Genomic DNA, 17,503 nt, shown 5'->3' with positions numbered 1-17,503 from the left:
TATAAAAAAGTAAAGCCACTTGAAATGAAACAGCATCTTTCAAGGTTTAGAACAGAGCTTAGTTCCATCATTCGGTATCTGCTCCGTGACTGGAATCATTTACGTTCTATGCCATTTCATAATAGAAACTTCTAAACCGAAACTTTCAGAAATGATTAGATGTTCACAAGGAGAGGATATTAATGCTTCTTTGATACTTTGAAAGATTCAAAAAGATGCGAGGCAAAATAATATTCAAATGATTTGGAATTCGTTTTTCCCCGACTAGCAGGCGGCAGCTCATGCTTGTCCATGAGAAAAGTGCTGTGGTCCACACCTTGTTCTCTCAAATGGGTTTTCTGTGTACGTCGTGGCTACCAGAAGACGCTGGGAAACGGTAAGACCTGAGCTACATGCAAGGTAGAGCACTTTAAAGGCGCTTTCTGTGCCTGCTGTGCCTTCCTCCTGGTCGCCCCCTCCAACTTTCTTATGGCCCTGCCACAGGTGCAGAGTAAGCGTGTGAGCTGGGCAAGGTTGTTTGCCTGCTTACATTCGCAGGAGAATCTGCCTTTGCTTTGTGGTCCTGATATCCTGTGGATAGGACACAAGATTCGCATGTTTCCAACCATTCAGAAAATGTTTGAATACTGCTATGAACCCAGTATCATTCTATGCACTGAGCAGTGACCCCCTTCCATGCCAGCCTGCTTGGGGCTGCAGTCCTAGTCACTAGAGGATATGATAACATGAAACTGGCATGGAAGAAGAAACACTGATCTTTGACCCATCTTGTTAAGTCTTCTAAAACTACATCTCATCTTCAAATTCATATGTATCATACATTTAGTTTTGACAAGTTTTCATGTGAAATCTTGTGCTTGTAGCCAAAAGCTTTGCAAAGGAAAAAAGCACAAATTCATGACTGGTTAGCACCATAAGATACACTGATACTGAAATTCCTGCTTCTCTTATTTCTCTCCACTGATGAATCATGAGAAAGTATACTACTTATGATTCTTGCCAAAACAAACAAAAAAATGCATGTATTATTCTTTTAAATTATCACAAGGACATGAAAATTAAACTAGATTAGCAGTGTTGGTTATAAATAATGACTGACATCAGCTTCTGTCTTTAATAAATCTGTAATGAGAGGATAGTTTCTAAAATCTTAATGATAAATTTACATATTTCATCTTCTGGGGATGTATAAGATTAGGTTTGGATTCTATTCAAGCCATTATAAATGGAATAATAAATGATATATACAATAGTAGCCTAATTTTAGTAGAAAATAATAACTGAATCAAATTACATAAATTAAAGTCTGTGTTACATCCTGATTCTCTGTAGCATGTTTGCTGAGTTACTTTTAATTGTTCATAATAGTATAATAAAAAGTTTCCTTCTTCAAGGAGCTAAAAAACTAGTTGAGGATATCAAACAAGAGTAGCTTTCATTATTAGTTGATAAGAATAATTCCCAATATATATTTAATTAATGACAAGTGTACTAGTAAATGGTTAATTACTACAGAAAAAATTCATCAGAAGAATTTTTGCTTCTCTAAATTTAACTCATTCTTCAATTCTGGCTGCATTATATAAGGATTAAAGAAAAATTACACAATTTAAATTTTAATATCAGAGATTCCTAGATTTGTATGTATGTATTCTTCAATACTTATATGCTTAAAGTGTGCATAATCATTCAATATGCACATACACACCTTTTCCATATATGATAGAGAAATGATAAATACATGTAATACCCTAGTTTTTAAATTTTCCACTTTAACCCTGAATATTGAATTTAACTATGCGGTGTTATCTAAGAAGCAAAGTGTGTTGCTCTTTACTCCACATTTTGAATGTCAAAAGTCAAATAAGAAACAAAAGAAATAAACTCTAAATAAATTAATTAGCCTGTATTTTGAAGAAAATGTTAGAAACAGAATTAAGGAAGTACTTGTACATAAACTAATACAATGTGAAAACCAGGCGAAACTATCAGGTTTGGATTTTCTCTCAAGAACACCAATCCACTGAAGCTTCATTGAAACAGGAAGCAAGAAAAATACAGTGATTATTTTTCAGGAAACATAGATATACCAGGACGATTCTCTAAAAGGAAAGAGTACCAGATCAGAGAGGCTGTTTAAGTTATTTACACTGGATAAATTTGATGGAGTAAATAGAAAATGAATTGGGAAAGAAGTAAAATAAAGATGATAAACAAGCTATTCTACCAAACATGCTTTCTATCTTACATTAGCCAACAGCATATGAAGCTTGCAACATTCAAAAAGAAAAAGAAAAAAGCATATGTACAGAAGGAAATATTTATATTGATTTGTTACATTAATTCACATTTACATATACTTGATCCTAGATTTTAGCTTCATAACAAATTTTAAAATTGAATTTGCCCAAATCTTTTTGAATAACTTAAGTTCCAATAAATAATAATAAACAAATCAATACCTCACTGAGTTTGAGAAAGCAATTCTGGACATAATATGTGTCCACAGTTCAATGACCTTTTATATTTTGTGTTTCATGTCAATGTAACTTGTTCATTGCCTTGACATGATTTCCAAAGTTATTATATAAGAGGTTAGAAGTTAGCAGTGAAATGTCTTGATTTATTTTTCTGTATCTGTTTCTCAGACTTTTTGCATTCATTTTTCAGATGGTATTTAAAATCTCAGAGATTAATATAGTACTGAATAATGGTGGCACATGTGTAAAACATTAGCACTGCCCTTTACCCATCTTGCATATTTTACTTTTATTTGTTTAAAATATAAGCAGTACCACGTGGCTGCAAGCATCTGGCATACAGATGGAGAATTGTGGGTACTAAAATATCATATCTATTTTGGTGGGGTAATGAATACCCCTGCGTATGTTGTCTTTGAAAAAGAAAGTTTGGTAGTTTTTTGCAAAGTGTAAGAAAAAGAGCATTCTTAGCTTGGAAAAACCATGTGAAAGCATTTGTGGATGTTATATAGGATAAAGGTTTTTGAGTAAGAAACATCATATAAGATATGAATTCAAGATGAAATCAGCTCTTCATGGGAGTAGTCTTAGGAATCTTAGGAGAAAGTATCTGATGACAAATGGAAGAGCACAGGTGTAAATGTCACCTTCCACAAAGATCAATGCTTCTTCCACCCTACTCTGTATCCAAACAGACAGAAACACAGACACATAATCTAGTAGGATACAAGACCATCTACTGTCATACTTTGATGAAGATATAAGAAAAAATAACCCAAATTGTCAGGAATTTGACAGAAAGACAGCAGGATTTACAAAGAAGCATTAATCACTTTTTCTTTTGTAGCTAATACAAACTCAAATACTCAGATGCATTTACCACCCATCTTTCTTTCTCTTTTATGTCTGTTTTTGTAAGATTTGATCCTGTAACTAGTTACCAGGGGAGTACCTTGTTCTGGAATGCACATGAGATGCTTCACATTTGTGGGGAAGCTAGAGCATCACGTACCTCATTACAATAGATCAAAATCAAGGGAATTGAAAGGGCATTCAAGTTGCTATGCAGCAGTTGTGTGAGCCACATGTGTTATGAAACCACATTATCAAGCTTAGTATTAGAAAAAAAAAAAAAAAAACAAAACAGGGACATAGATTTTGAGGAGACAGAAAAGGATGTAGAAAAGGAAGCATGCATCTGAAAGAAGAGAGAGAAAGAGAAAGTTAAAAGGATTAAAACGTGATATGTACATATACCAATTCCCCAAATGAACACAATTATGTATCACAAAATGTACTAATAACAAACATTGTAGAGCTAGACTACATGTTTTTAAAGAAGAACATTTCTTTGGTTTTTATACAACTAAGGAGACTTGACAATAGGAAATTAATCAAATTATAAAAGAGATGCTTTGATAAATCTATGGTATTTGAACAAAATTGTTTTGAAATATTTTAGAGTTAAAGATTTTTTTAGTACACAATAGTCCGGGATGATTTACTCAATTTATGTCAATAATAAATCATTTTATTTTTACAGGACAAAAGTAAATTAGTCCAAAGATTTTCTATGAAAGTCGTTTGAAAGTCAGTCAAATATAGGTACTATGTATCATACAATGATTAACTTAGAATTGAAGACTTTTCTAATTTCAGCATGTTATTTTCTCACTGGGATTTTCATAATTTTTCTTTATCAATGAGTATGCCTTTTTGGGCTGAAGAAGGTTATTAGAAGGATTTTTGCCACCCTCAAGAATATATTCTTGAAATTATATCACAATGTTTATTTTCTTTTCATAGAAAAGTGATCTCCAAACTGCTTCTTCAATGTTATATATATATATATAAGGTTTTCTGCCTTCAAATTACAATCTTAATATTTTCTCATTAGATTTTACAGAATCACATTAGAATTAGGTCAAGTATGTTTCTGCCTTGTATAGAACAGGAGAGATTTAATGGTATGTCATTCCTCAAAATTCTTTAATATTCTGGCATAGGAGGCAACCCACTCAGGACCCCTTCTGTCTCTCCATAGACAGACGCTTTCTTTCTCTCAATAAATATATTCTACTCTTCAAAAAACTATTCCGATATATATTTCAGTCTATGTGTACTAAGGAAGAAGAAGCCATTTGAAAATTTTTTTTCGAATGTATACTAGATATAAATGAGTGTTATTTGCTTTACAAAAATCCAAATACTTTATTTGAAATGTGATTCTAAGTGGGGATCATATATAGTTGTCCAATATGAAAATAAATAAGAGAACTAGAATTATCACACAATTTGAGAAAGTTGCTTTTATCCTATTGATATGAAATAAGAGAAATTGGTTGATGATCAGTTATTTAACCAATGATCACTTATGCTATCTTCAAAGGTTAAACTAATATGAACTTTGGACAACTTTGGTTTTAGTTGATTTTATTGCTCTTTTTATCTTTACGGGATTGTTAATTTGCAGAATCCTATTTCTCATTCATAAAGCTAGAGATTTGAGCAAGTGAATTATCAATTCAAGTTATTTGAATATACAATATATTAGTTCTATTAATACAATTCTGAAGAAATATAATAGGAAAATATTAGAGGAAATAATGACTGAGTTGCTAAGATTTTATTATAGTACAAGCTCTACAAAGAAATTGTAAAATCTATAAAATCTTATATTTAAGATTCACTATCATCTGTAATTATTTACATCAAGCACATAACTTATTACAAGAATATACAATTATTTACCCATCGAATTGTAAAATAGTATATGTGCACAGAATGTGTGTGTGTGTTGTGTGTGTGCCCTCCAGCACATCTTTCCTTTGTGACAATGACATTTTTGATGTCTGTTTAGGGCCGCTCCATGAGATTCTAGTGGACTTGCCAATTGGGCGCCTTCAGAACCCTGAGGCGGTGATCTGTTCCTAGACCAGCCAAGATTAACCCATTCACAGCTATTTTCTAGGGGGGAGTTCTAACTCAGAGCAAGGACACTGTGTCTTTTCCTAATGGAGTTGTCTGCTGAGAATGACAATTGTCAGAGGTGTTCTACTAGACGCGGAGAAAGCCTGTCTGAGATTCAGACCAGAGTGAATGGAGCTAACAGATGAGAAAAGAAATACAGGTTTGTGATTATTTTGTTGAAGCATTTGGAACCAAGACTTTGAAAGTTAGCATGAACATCTCACAATATTTCTGTGTTGAGCTACACAACTCTACATTTTCAATTAGACTAAAATAGATTTTATGATTGCCGTATAAGACAATCTTAATGCCTTACAGGATCTTGTAAGAAAACAGTACACTAAAGAAAAAGCATTTACCACGAAGTAAGCACATTATAAAGAGTCTTTAAATTCACACATTAGTTGATACTTAAATTCCTTCAACAAAGCCTGAGAATTATTCTTTATCTATATTTAACTGTGTTGAGTGACAATATATTTGCTTCATTTAAAGACAGATTATCTCCAAATTAAACAGTTTTTTTCTTTGATTCAAAGGTGTATTTTTCAGGGCTAGTAATTTAGCTCAGCAGTATAGGTGCCTGCCTGGCAAATGCAAGGTTATGAGTTTGATTGCAGTATCAAGAAAAAAAGATAATAAAGGTGTATTTTTAAAAGCTCTACTCAGCGAAATATTTCTGTCTCTACATCATATAAATTTGTATTTATCATTTTCCCATATCATAATCTTTTAAGGGACTAAAAGCAAATGTCATATCTCATAATTATGATTAACATATATTTTTGCCAAAATTGAGATATCTGTGCATCACTGAAGCAGCATTAGAAATTTTATTGGGTCAACAGATATAAGCCTGGACTATAGGGGGAAACTGAAGAAAGCGTTATAGCATTTTCAACTGTTTTGATAATACAGGACTTCTTCCTTTTTAATGTAGTCACATTGTTATGTTTGAATCTCCCTTGGCATTTAGTATTCTCCACAGCTAAACACAGAGCTCTAAAGGAAGATATGTGTGTTTAAGTGCTAAAAAAAAACCCAGTTTATTAAAGCAGCTCTTAGTAGGCAGAATAAACGCTCAAAAGATCACAGCATTTTGGAACAAATGATTTTTTCTATGTTTCAGTACATTCTGACCACTCGACTGTGTGCTTTGCAAATGCAATTGAGGGCCAAAGAATATAAAACAGATTTTAACACTGCACTAAAGGAAAAAATATAATGCATGAAGAGATGAATATTAAATTAACCACAAAGGTTAAACAGGTAAAATATATAAATGAAATGACTCGGGAGACAGAGTAACATCTACTTACAAATTCAATTATTAGAGGAATTTAAGTTAGACATGAAAATAACTTTCCAATTAAATAAGAACCTGTATATGCATGAACACATATATAAATACTAATACATTCTAAAAATATGAATACATTGTAATATATATTGTTACCAGAAGTTCAGATTTGTAGAGTGGATTTATTACTACTAAATATTATAAGTAAATTCAGTTTATGCATTTTTTCTCAGATTACATTTAAAAGGTATTTTTCACTATAACTCTCAGTGGCAGTTAGTTTAAATAACATTTTAATTGCCTTACTTAAAAATATAAAAATACTAATTGTGTAAATAATCCAAATTCCTGATTAAGATAAACTAAGCATTGTGATTCTACACAATGTATTTTCTTTCCTCCCTCTCTTTCTTTCTCATTTTCTCTCTCTCTCTCTCTCTCTCTCTCTCTCTCTCTCTCTTTCTGTATCTCTCACATTTATGAAAGGCTAACTGATATCATGTACTTTCATTAAGTAATATATTTTACACTAATGATTTGTAAACATGATTTGTTCTTTCCTGACATCAAAAAAAATTCCATGGCTCATTTGGTTTAATCAATGTCAAAAACATTACAAAATGTAGAAAATTATTAATAATTACAATTATTTGCTAAGAAAATTATCATTAAAAGAATAAATTTGAGGTATTTCTAATATACACTTAATATGTTTGAAGTATGTTACTCATTTATTAATCAAATTGTTTTTGTTGGATTTTAAGAATTCTTTATATATTCTAGATAAGAATCGTTGCCCTGTATGAAATTTACTGTTACTCTCAATCTACAGCTTCATTTTTAAAAATCTGTGTACATGGGCTTTTATAGAATGTAAGTTTCCTTTTTTTTTTTTTTTTGTTTTTTTTTGTTTTGTTTTGTTTTGTTTTACATTGTGATTTTGATGTTAATCCTAAGAACTCTTTGGCTAGGTCTAGGAGATTTTCTCTTGCTTATTTCCTTCCTAAGAGTTTCAAAGATTTTCATTTTACTTTTAAGCCTACAATTCGTTTAGAAATAATTGTTGTGCACCGTGTGAGGTTGGCTCTGGGTTTTATGTGGTGGTGGCTGTTATTGTCTGCCTATTGATTTCTAATTTTTCCAGTAGTGTTTGTTGAAAATACTCTTTATCCTCCTTTGAACTGCTTTTGCACAGACTTAGTTATCTTTTTGCAACTATAAAAGTAACTGAGATAGTAACTTTGAAAGTGCCATTTTCTATTTTAGGTCACAGTTTTAGAAGTTTCCATGCACGCTCAGATGGTCCTCTTGTTTTGGGTGAAGCTGCATATCATTCCTACAGTTTGTAGTAGAGCAAAACCACCCATTTCAGAACCAGGGAGAAGTAAAAGAGCCAGGAGGAGTCCCGGACTCCACATGGATCCCTCATTGCCTTTCATAGTCATCCCTCAGTGACCTAAGGACTTTTCACTAGACTTTTAATTAAAAGTTCCACTGCTTAAAATTTCCACCACTCCCTAGTAACACTTTCTTGGGAACCAGGGCTCTTACAGATGAGCTTTTGGAAGATATTCAAGATCTGAGTCATAGCACGTGCCTCGGTCAAAAATTGATTCAGCAAACTTGCCTGGGTCTGGCTGGCTTTTTACTCTATTTCGTTGATTTTTATGTCTAAACCTGAATCAATGATGTATCACACTTACACCACACTGCTTTGATTATCATAGTTATATACTGAAGTTCAGAGTCAGATACAGTGATTCCTCCAAATTTATTTTTCTTTGGTAGCATTGTTTTCACTCTCTAAAAAAACTATATCATTATATATAAGTTCAGAACATGGTTCTCTAACAAATACACTCATTGGGATTTTGGTGGGAATCACATTAAATCTATCAGTTTAGGAAAACTAATTTTGGCTAAACTGGGAAATTGATTTTTTTTACTATGCTAAAAGTTAAAAGTTGTAACCTTACTGGCACCATATTTAATTGGTCTTCTCTTTTCTATTGTAATTTTCATCACAAAGGCATTGAATAAAATATAAGTGTATATGTATATGTAAACATTTCATGTAGTCTTGAAACATTTTAAGTAGTATTTTGTTTTTATTTTTTGTTTCTATTTATTTGTTTTACTATAAAGTAATGCAATGGTACCTCACTATTCATCATTAATTGATTCTAGGAGGCAAGATGCATACCTAAAACAATTAACAGCGAACTGTTTTTGCTGGAAATGTTGAGTCACAAGGCATTGAGGCTGACAAGCTCCAGTTTGCACAATGAGTACAAAGCAAATAATGACTACTGGGCAAAATCTTCATGTTAGAAATATGTTGATTACTAAACACAGTGAGTTTCAAAGTAGTCGAATACCAAGATATAATGCTCAGTTTTTCCATCACTGGGATGAAACACCACCCAACATTTGCAAATTAAAGGTGGGGAGGATTATCTGGCTTATAGTTCAGAGTCCTTTCAACCATTAGTGCAGTGGTCTCCATATACCTCGCTTCCTGAGCATGGTGAAATGAATTTCAGAGAATCCATTTACTAGGCCACCCTTCCTAAAAAGAGAGCCCAAGGGGAGAAAAATTAAAAGTTTACATTCTGCACCCATGAAGTTGTAAATGGTGAGGTTTGGTCAATTCTGATGCTTTCAATTCATCATGCAAAGTATTTTGTTCCTTTTTAATTCTAATCTTTTCTCCAACCACATTCTCCTTTGCCCGAATTTTATAGGCACTTCCTTGGTGGTCAAGGTTCACATCACTTGGCTTTGCTTTTGTTCCTGATTTTGTAAATATTGCTGAGAGATACCAGCTATGCTCCTGCCTCAGCCTGATTACTGTGTTGCCTTTAAATTTCCTCCACCATATTAATTAGTGCATCAGCTATAATCTCAGTCTCCTACAAGGCCTCTGGAGGTACAAAATGTAGATCAATTTTCTACATACATGGCCTTTTATGATATATGTTTCCTTTAGTCCAGCTATCACTAGAGTCATGGCTGTTAACTGAAACATATTGATTCTGGGCTTTACTGTCCACATTCTTCTTAACATTCTAGTCTTCAGAAGTCCCACCAGAATTTTATATAAAACACTGTTCACAAAATTCTAGATTTTTTCTAAAGTGATTCACTAAACATTTTCAAACTCTTCCTGAACGTAATTGTCAAAGGCTTCTGAACCTCATAATCAGGTGCAATCACAGCAACAATTTTATTCCCAGTACCACTTCTCTATGTTAGTTATTTTATCATTGCTGAGACAAAATATCTGATACCTGCCATTGAAGAAGAGCCTTATTTTGGCTCACAGTGTCAGTGGGTTCAGGCTCTAGTCACTGTTACAAATACAGAAGTGGTATTATAGAAGGACCGGGTGGAGGTCCTTCTGCAAGAGCCCTGGTGACCAGGGAGCAGAGAGTGAAGGGTGCACATGGGAACAATAACAGAACCTTGGAGGTTATGTCTCCAATGATGTACCTCTCCCAAACAAAATCCATCTCTGATCAGCACAGTTACCATGAACCCATTATGAGTATAGCACTCCCATGAGGGAAGTGCCTTCCCAAAGCCCCACCACTGAACATATAATTTTGGGGAAACATTTTAGGTCTAAACCATAATACACATGGAGCTGTAATTCACTCTGGGGACTGATTTTGTATATGTGCATGTTTCTAACAATTCGTTAGAATTTTCAGTGTAAAAAATCATGTCATCTGGAAATAAAATTTTTAACTTCCTTTCCAGTGTATGTGTCTTTTGCTTCTTTCCCTTGATTATTTTGTTTTCTAACCCTTCTGGCACTGAGTTGTGGAAGCAGATATGATTGCCTTATTCATGATCTGAGAAGACAAACATTTAATTTTTATCATTCAGTATGAGGTTTGATCTCTATTTTTAATTAACAATGTTTATCTTATAGAACTAAATTGCCTTCTATTATTAACTTGCTGAGAGCTTGATTTAAAATAATTTTAAAGTGTTTCTAATTCTTTTTCTCTCCATTGATATGATCATATGATTTTTTTAGCTAGTTAGTATTATTGAATACATTGATTGATTTCAACCTTTAAATAAGGCCTGATTACCTGGGTACCATTTCCTCATGGCGCATAATTAATTTTACTCATTGATTGACTTGGCTTGCAAATATTTTGTCGAAGGTTTTGATGTCTAAATTAATGAAAATGTTAGTTTGCAGTCTTTTGGGGTTCTCATTGTGTATGCACTTTGGTTTGATTGTAATTTGAGTGTTCCTGCAAAGTTTCATGAGTTGAGATTTGATAACCATTAATGGTATTAAAAGAAAAACAAAACTTAATCTGACCATTATGGTTAGTTGTGGGGTACTTGCGACATGATTAGTATTAGAGTCATTAGGATGGAGTCCCTATTATCGAATCACATGAATCCTGATTTTATAAGAAGAAGGGAAAGAGACTGGAAGACGTGTGCACACATACTCCGTTTCCCTCACCACATGATGATACCCTGTGCCGCCTCAGGATCTGCCAACCGTCCATCTTAGAATATGGTCAGTCTAAGTATGGTAAGTCTCTTTTCTTTATAACTCACCCAGAATATGTTCTTGTGTTAATACCAACAGAAAAGAGTGTTATGCAAAGTTCATGTGTGTGTATGCAAGTGCATTTTGTTCTTACTGTTTTATCTTTGTCTAGTTTTATAATTGAAGTATTACTGGCCTCATGAAATGACTTGTGGAAGCATCATTCCAATCTTACTCATTTAAATATTTAGTAGAATTCTTAAATCTTTGAACTATCCTGGTATTTGCAAAATCCTATTTAGCCTATATACAAAAATTTTGTTAGTACTGTATTCATCAATTCTATTCTTTCTATTTGATCCTTATTATATATAATTTTTGATGAATATTTTTTGTTTAAGAGAATATATAATTGGTGTTTTTTTGTTTGTTAGTCTGAGATAGGATCTCGACATGTGGTTATGTTTGTTCTTGAACTCATCATGAGCCCAGGCTAGCTTGGAACTTATACAATCCTCTACATTCAGCCTCTGGAGTGCTGGTGTTACAGGTATGTATCACCAGGCCTGGTATGTAATTGACTACTGACATATTATTATCATGGCTATCTTCAAATTCAGTTATATACATAATTTCATTCTATAATTTATCTTGGTATGTTTATCAGCTGTTTTTGTTCATTTAAATAATGTTTTATTCATTGCAGTACAATGATTGTGGGTCAACCTGGCATTTTGTCAAATAATGTTAGACACCTGTGGATCTTATTCAGATCTTCAATTTTACCAGAAAACTATTTAGATCTGCTAATGCACAGACCTTAATTTACATTTATGGAATGTGTTTCCCATGAATATTTAACATGCAGAGCCTTTGAGGTGCTACTGGGGACTTTTTGGTTTGTTTTATGCAGTTGGGATCTATCTCTGATCATGCTGCTGGATAAGTTGAAAGGGGCTTTCCCAAGTGAGCTTCTGCTGTTTTATCAGGAGAAACACTTTGTTTAGGAACCCTCTTCTTAATGTTCCTTAGGTGCTCTGTTGTCTCTGATTGACTTCCTGACCCATATGATTGAAAGCTTTCTGAGTCACAGTACTTTCTACTGGAGAATTACTTCACTGGTTTTCTGTGCCTGCTGCAGTAGCTCTGAGAGATAGCAGAAATTCCTGGGCTATGGGTTCAAACAAGATTTCTAAGCTGAACCACTCCCTCTGACCATATATATTTTTTCCACTTCTTTCTGTTTGTCCTGCCCAGTTTACTTCTTAGTAGGCAGTATTCATACAAAATAGCAACCATGACATGGTGAGTTAAAAGCATTAATTGGTTCAGTTACATAACAAACACCTTTTATAATGCCTTATAAATTCTATGTTGACAGTTTCACATTGTTTAAAGACTTATTTCAGAATGTTGTGTACCCATGCAAAAGAAATTTACAGTTTTAAATGTGATTTTTCTGTTTGCAGAAAAAATATTTGTAATTGTGTAAATGGACCTAAGTATACAACAGTGTATTAAAAATAAATTCAAAAATTATAATTAATTGTAAACTTCTTTCTACTTATTGCTCTTTTAATTGTATTATTATTTTTGTATTAAAATCAATATTTTAACTGCCTATTGCTCATAACTACATTTTTGTCTCCCACAAAGGAAAATTAATGAGTATTCTTCTCTAAAAACAAAAAAGGAAAGAAAGAAAATGGAAAAAAGAAAACTGTTCAAAACAATTTTTGTAGTTGGTGTCAAAGTTTAAAATATTGTAAAAATTTGGGAAGAGGTTGATGCAAGTAATAAACTTGATTCTGGCTTTATTTTTAAATCTAAGTAGTAAATTCAGGATTTCGTACATGTAATGAAAATGCCATATTACTGAATTACACATCCATTTCTCACCATGTTTTTATGCATGAGTTGTGTGTGTGTGTGTGTGGTGTGTTGAGGAAATTTATCACATACCAGTGGACATATTTTCCATATGGCTTGAATTTGCATGAACATTTGCAGTCTAATATTTTTGTGCTTGCCTGAATATGTTAACAACAAACTTGGTCAACTTAATACTTGCCCCAGCTTTGTGCCTGAATAGATAGGAGTCTCATTGGCAAATGCAGTAATATCTTGATCTACAAATGGTTTTGTTCACAATTTGGTTCTCAGACAAAACTTCAATAAAATTTTGCTTCCATTCACAAACTCCACATCAGGTGACAAACACAGCTGCAATCATCTTTCCACAAAGGTGGAAATCTCCCAAATTATAAAACAAACCAAGTTAGTGAACCCAGATACAACTTAATTTAAGCATCATTGGTCAATTTAAAGTTCATTTAATTAAAAAGAAAGAACAGAAAACACTAGGGAAAAGTAAGAGATACTTAACAAATGCTGCAAAATAAATGCATACATTTTAATTAAGTACCACTCATGAAGCTAAATACTTTTCATTACTTCTTTCTCACTTACAACCCAAGAAATATTTTTCTGATCAACTGATAAGAAAATCAGAAAATCAGATGACACAACTATAATTTAAAATGAAAAAAACTCAGTTATAAAACACATATACAAAGAAAAAAAGCCATTAATCAACTCAGATGCACACTCTCATTCTCCACAATGATATATTTCACCATAAAATAATGTTATGTTAAAAGAAAATAGCAAAAGACAGTCAGATTTGAAGTTCATTTTTTCCTGATTTTTGATGTTACCATGTATTTCATACCTTCATAACTTTTATAACTTCATCTCTCTAATATATATTGTGTTGTTGCAAAAAATTTATATTGCATCTGCATTTGTGTTCAGGTCATTTACCTCTTACTGAAAATTTCTTTCAGGTTATGCTGACTCATAAGTTCCAGAAGGAGCATTAAATAATACTCTCATCTCTGGGTACGCATGACATAATTTAAGTGCCACAAAATGTCAACTTCTTTTTCGAGACTTTCTCTTAATGTCAAAAGACAGTTACAATCCTGTTGAACACCAGCATGCTGGTATTGAATGAGACAAAGGTATTTGTTTGTAACATTGTCCATCACAGTGTTTCTCTTTCAGTGAGTATTTGGTTGGTGGCAACCGTGAGAACATATCTGAAGAGCTTCACGCTGGTTTTGTGAGACTGGTATCGGGACAAAAATCCTGCCAAATCTACTTACTTTTTATTGTTCTCAATATTTTACCAGCAATTTCTACCCTCAAAGTGAGTTAAAAGTGAAATTCTACCATATATTTAGAAGGAAGAAAACTAATTTTAAGTGTAAAACGCTTAATCGTGAAATAATTGCACTATTCTTGCTCCTTGCATTTGTTCTATAGTAAAAGTATTTCTTTCATTTGAATAACCATCAGCATATTTGTAACCTTGCAAAATGGCATGAATTTGTTGTAATATCTCTAAGACAATTAATAGGATGCTTATCCCCTCTGCTATGTGACCACAGAAAACAAAAAATGACATATGTGCCCCTAAAGCATGAGACAGTAGGTTATATACACTTCCAGGGTAAATGACATATTATCACTGCAAAATCTGAGGCCTATAATGTGTAATTTTTTCACATATTTGTCATATAAATATACCTTGGAATCATATAAAGAAAAAGGACACAGGAGGGACCCTTATAAATAAAAGCCACAAGCTATTAAGGGAAAAATACTGAGATAAATAGGACACAAAGATGACTATCAGAACCATAAGACAGATACACAGAGACATCATTAACTTGTTAGTATTAGGAAACTGAATAATGAAGACATAGGAGACCAGAATATGCCATCCTGAATATTACTCTTTGGAATATAAATGGTAAAGTTGAAGACAATGGATTTAGCTCAGCTACACAGCGCCTGCTTGGCAAGTGCCAGGTCCTGAGTCAATTCCTGGTACTACCAAAGGTGGGGGCGGGGGGGGGTAGATGATGAGAACCTCTCCATCTACACTCTATTTGCCAGGAAGCAGAGTATAAACTTACAGACACTAAAGGTACAATGCCTTTCACCCATTTTTAAACAGCAAGAACAAAATTTAGTGACTTAAGATAACTCTGATTTTACTAGACGTAGGAGGAGAGCAGTTCTCATTAACAAGTTTTACTAGCCAGGCTGATTTTCACTGACTTGTCTTCCCACAAATTGTCAGTCCAGGAGATTCAAGCCTGTCCCTTTGTTTTATCACTTCTCTAAATATGTATGCTTTATTTAAAATGACATATACATGTATAGAACATATATAGACATATATGTGTATATTTATTACTCAATTTTTAACTTTTTAAAATTATATTACATGCAGTTTATAATGATCTTGGGCAGTGGGTACGTGTATATAGTACTGTGTTTATTTTTGTAAAATTTCCTTCCCTTCTCTCCTTTCACCCATCTCTGCTAATTTTTCTATCTCGATTTTCATTCCTGTGGATTTTATTAATCTTAGTTCATGTCATGGCATATAATGCTCCCATTCGTTGAGTTATTCAGCTCCTGTATGTGGCGTAACTTTACTCTGCTTATTTCCTCTCCTTTCCTTCCTCATGTCCTACACTTGTTACCTTGGAACACTTCCGAGTTTCAAGAGATCTATCTACTTATCTCTTTCTATTCAACCGTTATTATTTTTTGTACTTTGCCTCACTCAAATGAGAGATAACATGGGATTTAAACTTGTGTGTCTTGTTTATGTCACTCAACATTATATTTTTCTTGTGCATCCATTTTCCAAAAAATGTTTTGAATTCGTCATTATAGCTGACTACTATTGCATGACACAGTACATAGACACCACATTTTCTTTGTCCAATTGTCTGTTAATGGGTACAAAACTGTTTTCACAATTTAGTTACTACAAATTATTCTGATATAAAGATTGGCATACATGTATCACTACAGTAAGATGATATAAGCTTTTTGGGGATGATACCTAAAAAGGTGTTCGCTGCATCATATGGAATTTATAATTTCAGTTCTTTGAGAAATATCCATACTTATTTCCAAAATGGTTGCCCTAGTTTATACTCCCAATAACAATGCAAGAAGTTTCTTTTTCACCAGAGCCATGGTAGCATATGTTATAGTTTGATTTCCTAATGATTGATATTCTTTCCAGAGTAAGATGGAATCTTTTTGTTGTTTTCATTTACATTTTTCTATTGGCCAAAAGTGTTGAACATTTTTTAATATATTTGTTGATGACTTATATATTTTTTTTTCTATGTGAATTGTCTGTTCATTTCTTTTGCCAGTTTCTTTACTGGATCTTTAATTTTAGGTGATTTAAATTTTTAAAGTTTTGTTAATATTCTGGATATTAGTCCTTTGTCTGAGGAGTAGCTGGAAAGGTGTGCTTTCCATTCTGTAGGCTCTCTTCACTCTACTAACTGATTCTTTTGCTGTACAGAAGCATTTTTGTTGGGTATATTCCCATTTGTTGATTCTTGTTATTATTGCTTTCCTGCTTATTTTTATTTTATTGATCTGTCTTTTGTTACAGATATTATATGCAACTAATAATTTATAAATTCTGGAGAAAAAAATACATTTCCTCCTCTATATATTCCAGCTAAAAAGTCTAGTTAGCAAAGTTTTGCTTTTTTTTTTTCTTCTGATCTCATGTGATTCCCTTTTGTTCTCCTTTGTAGAAAGTGAGGAAAAATATACTAAGTATAAATAAGAGACATTAGGAAATAGAATTAGGAAAACATACATTTTAGCAGTTAAGTTTTTAATATTTTAAAAATTTATGTTTTTGTTTTTTCTTTTCTGCAAGAGGAAAGTGGTAGCCAGTTTTGCAATGCTTCCATGAGCTCTTTTTGAAAGAAGATGAACAAGATGCTCTGAGAGTGCTTTGGAAGGGGAGGCATCAGGGACAGGCATCAGAGTGACTTCTCCTGTCCTCTAGTACCTACCTGACCAAAAGCCTAGATACAGAAAGTTTAGGACTGAGGGATTTCCCTACGTGACTTGCTTACTAAACAAGTGTGTACAATGACCAGTTTCTGGACTGAAGTCATTCTTTCCCCTGCCCTAATTACTCTCAACACTGACACAAGGATTTGCTTAAAATCACAGGAATGCAGAAATATCATCTATATGTATTAGAAAGCAAGTTTTAGAAGACTGTTTAAATTCCAAAGCTACAATGGATAAAACAAGCATCATAGTACTCTTCCATTGTGATGCACATGTAAATATTTTTCCTTTAGTACGATATCTCACATATTTGCA

This window comes from Cavia porcellus, unplaced genomic scaffold (genome assembly GCF_034190915.1).
Source record: "Cavia porcellus strain 051 isolate PalLab524CR breed Dunkin Hartley unplaced genomic scaffold, mCavPor4.1 scaffold_14, whole genome shotgun sequence".
NCBI classification, from domain to species: Eukaryota; Metazoa; Chordata; class Mammalia; order Rodentia; family Caviidae; genus Cavia; species Cavia porcellus.
This window is presented reverse-complemented; position numbering follows the sequence as displayed.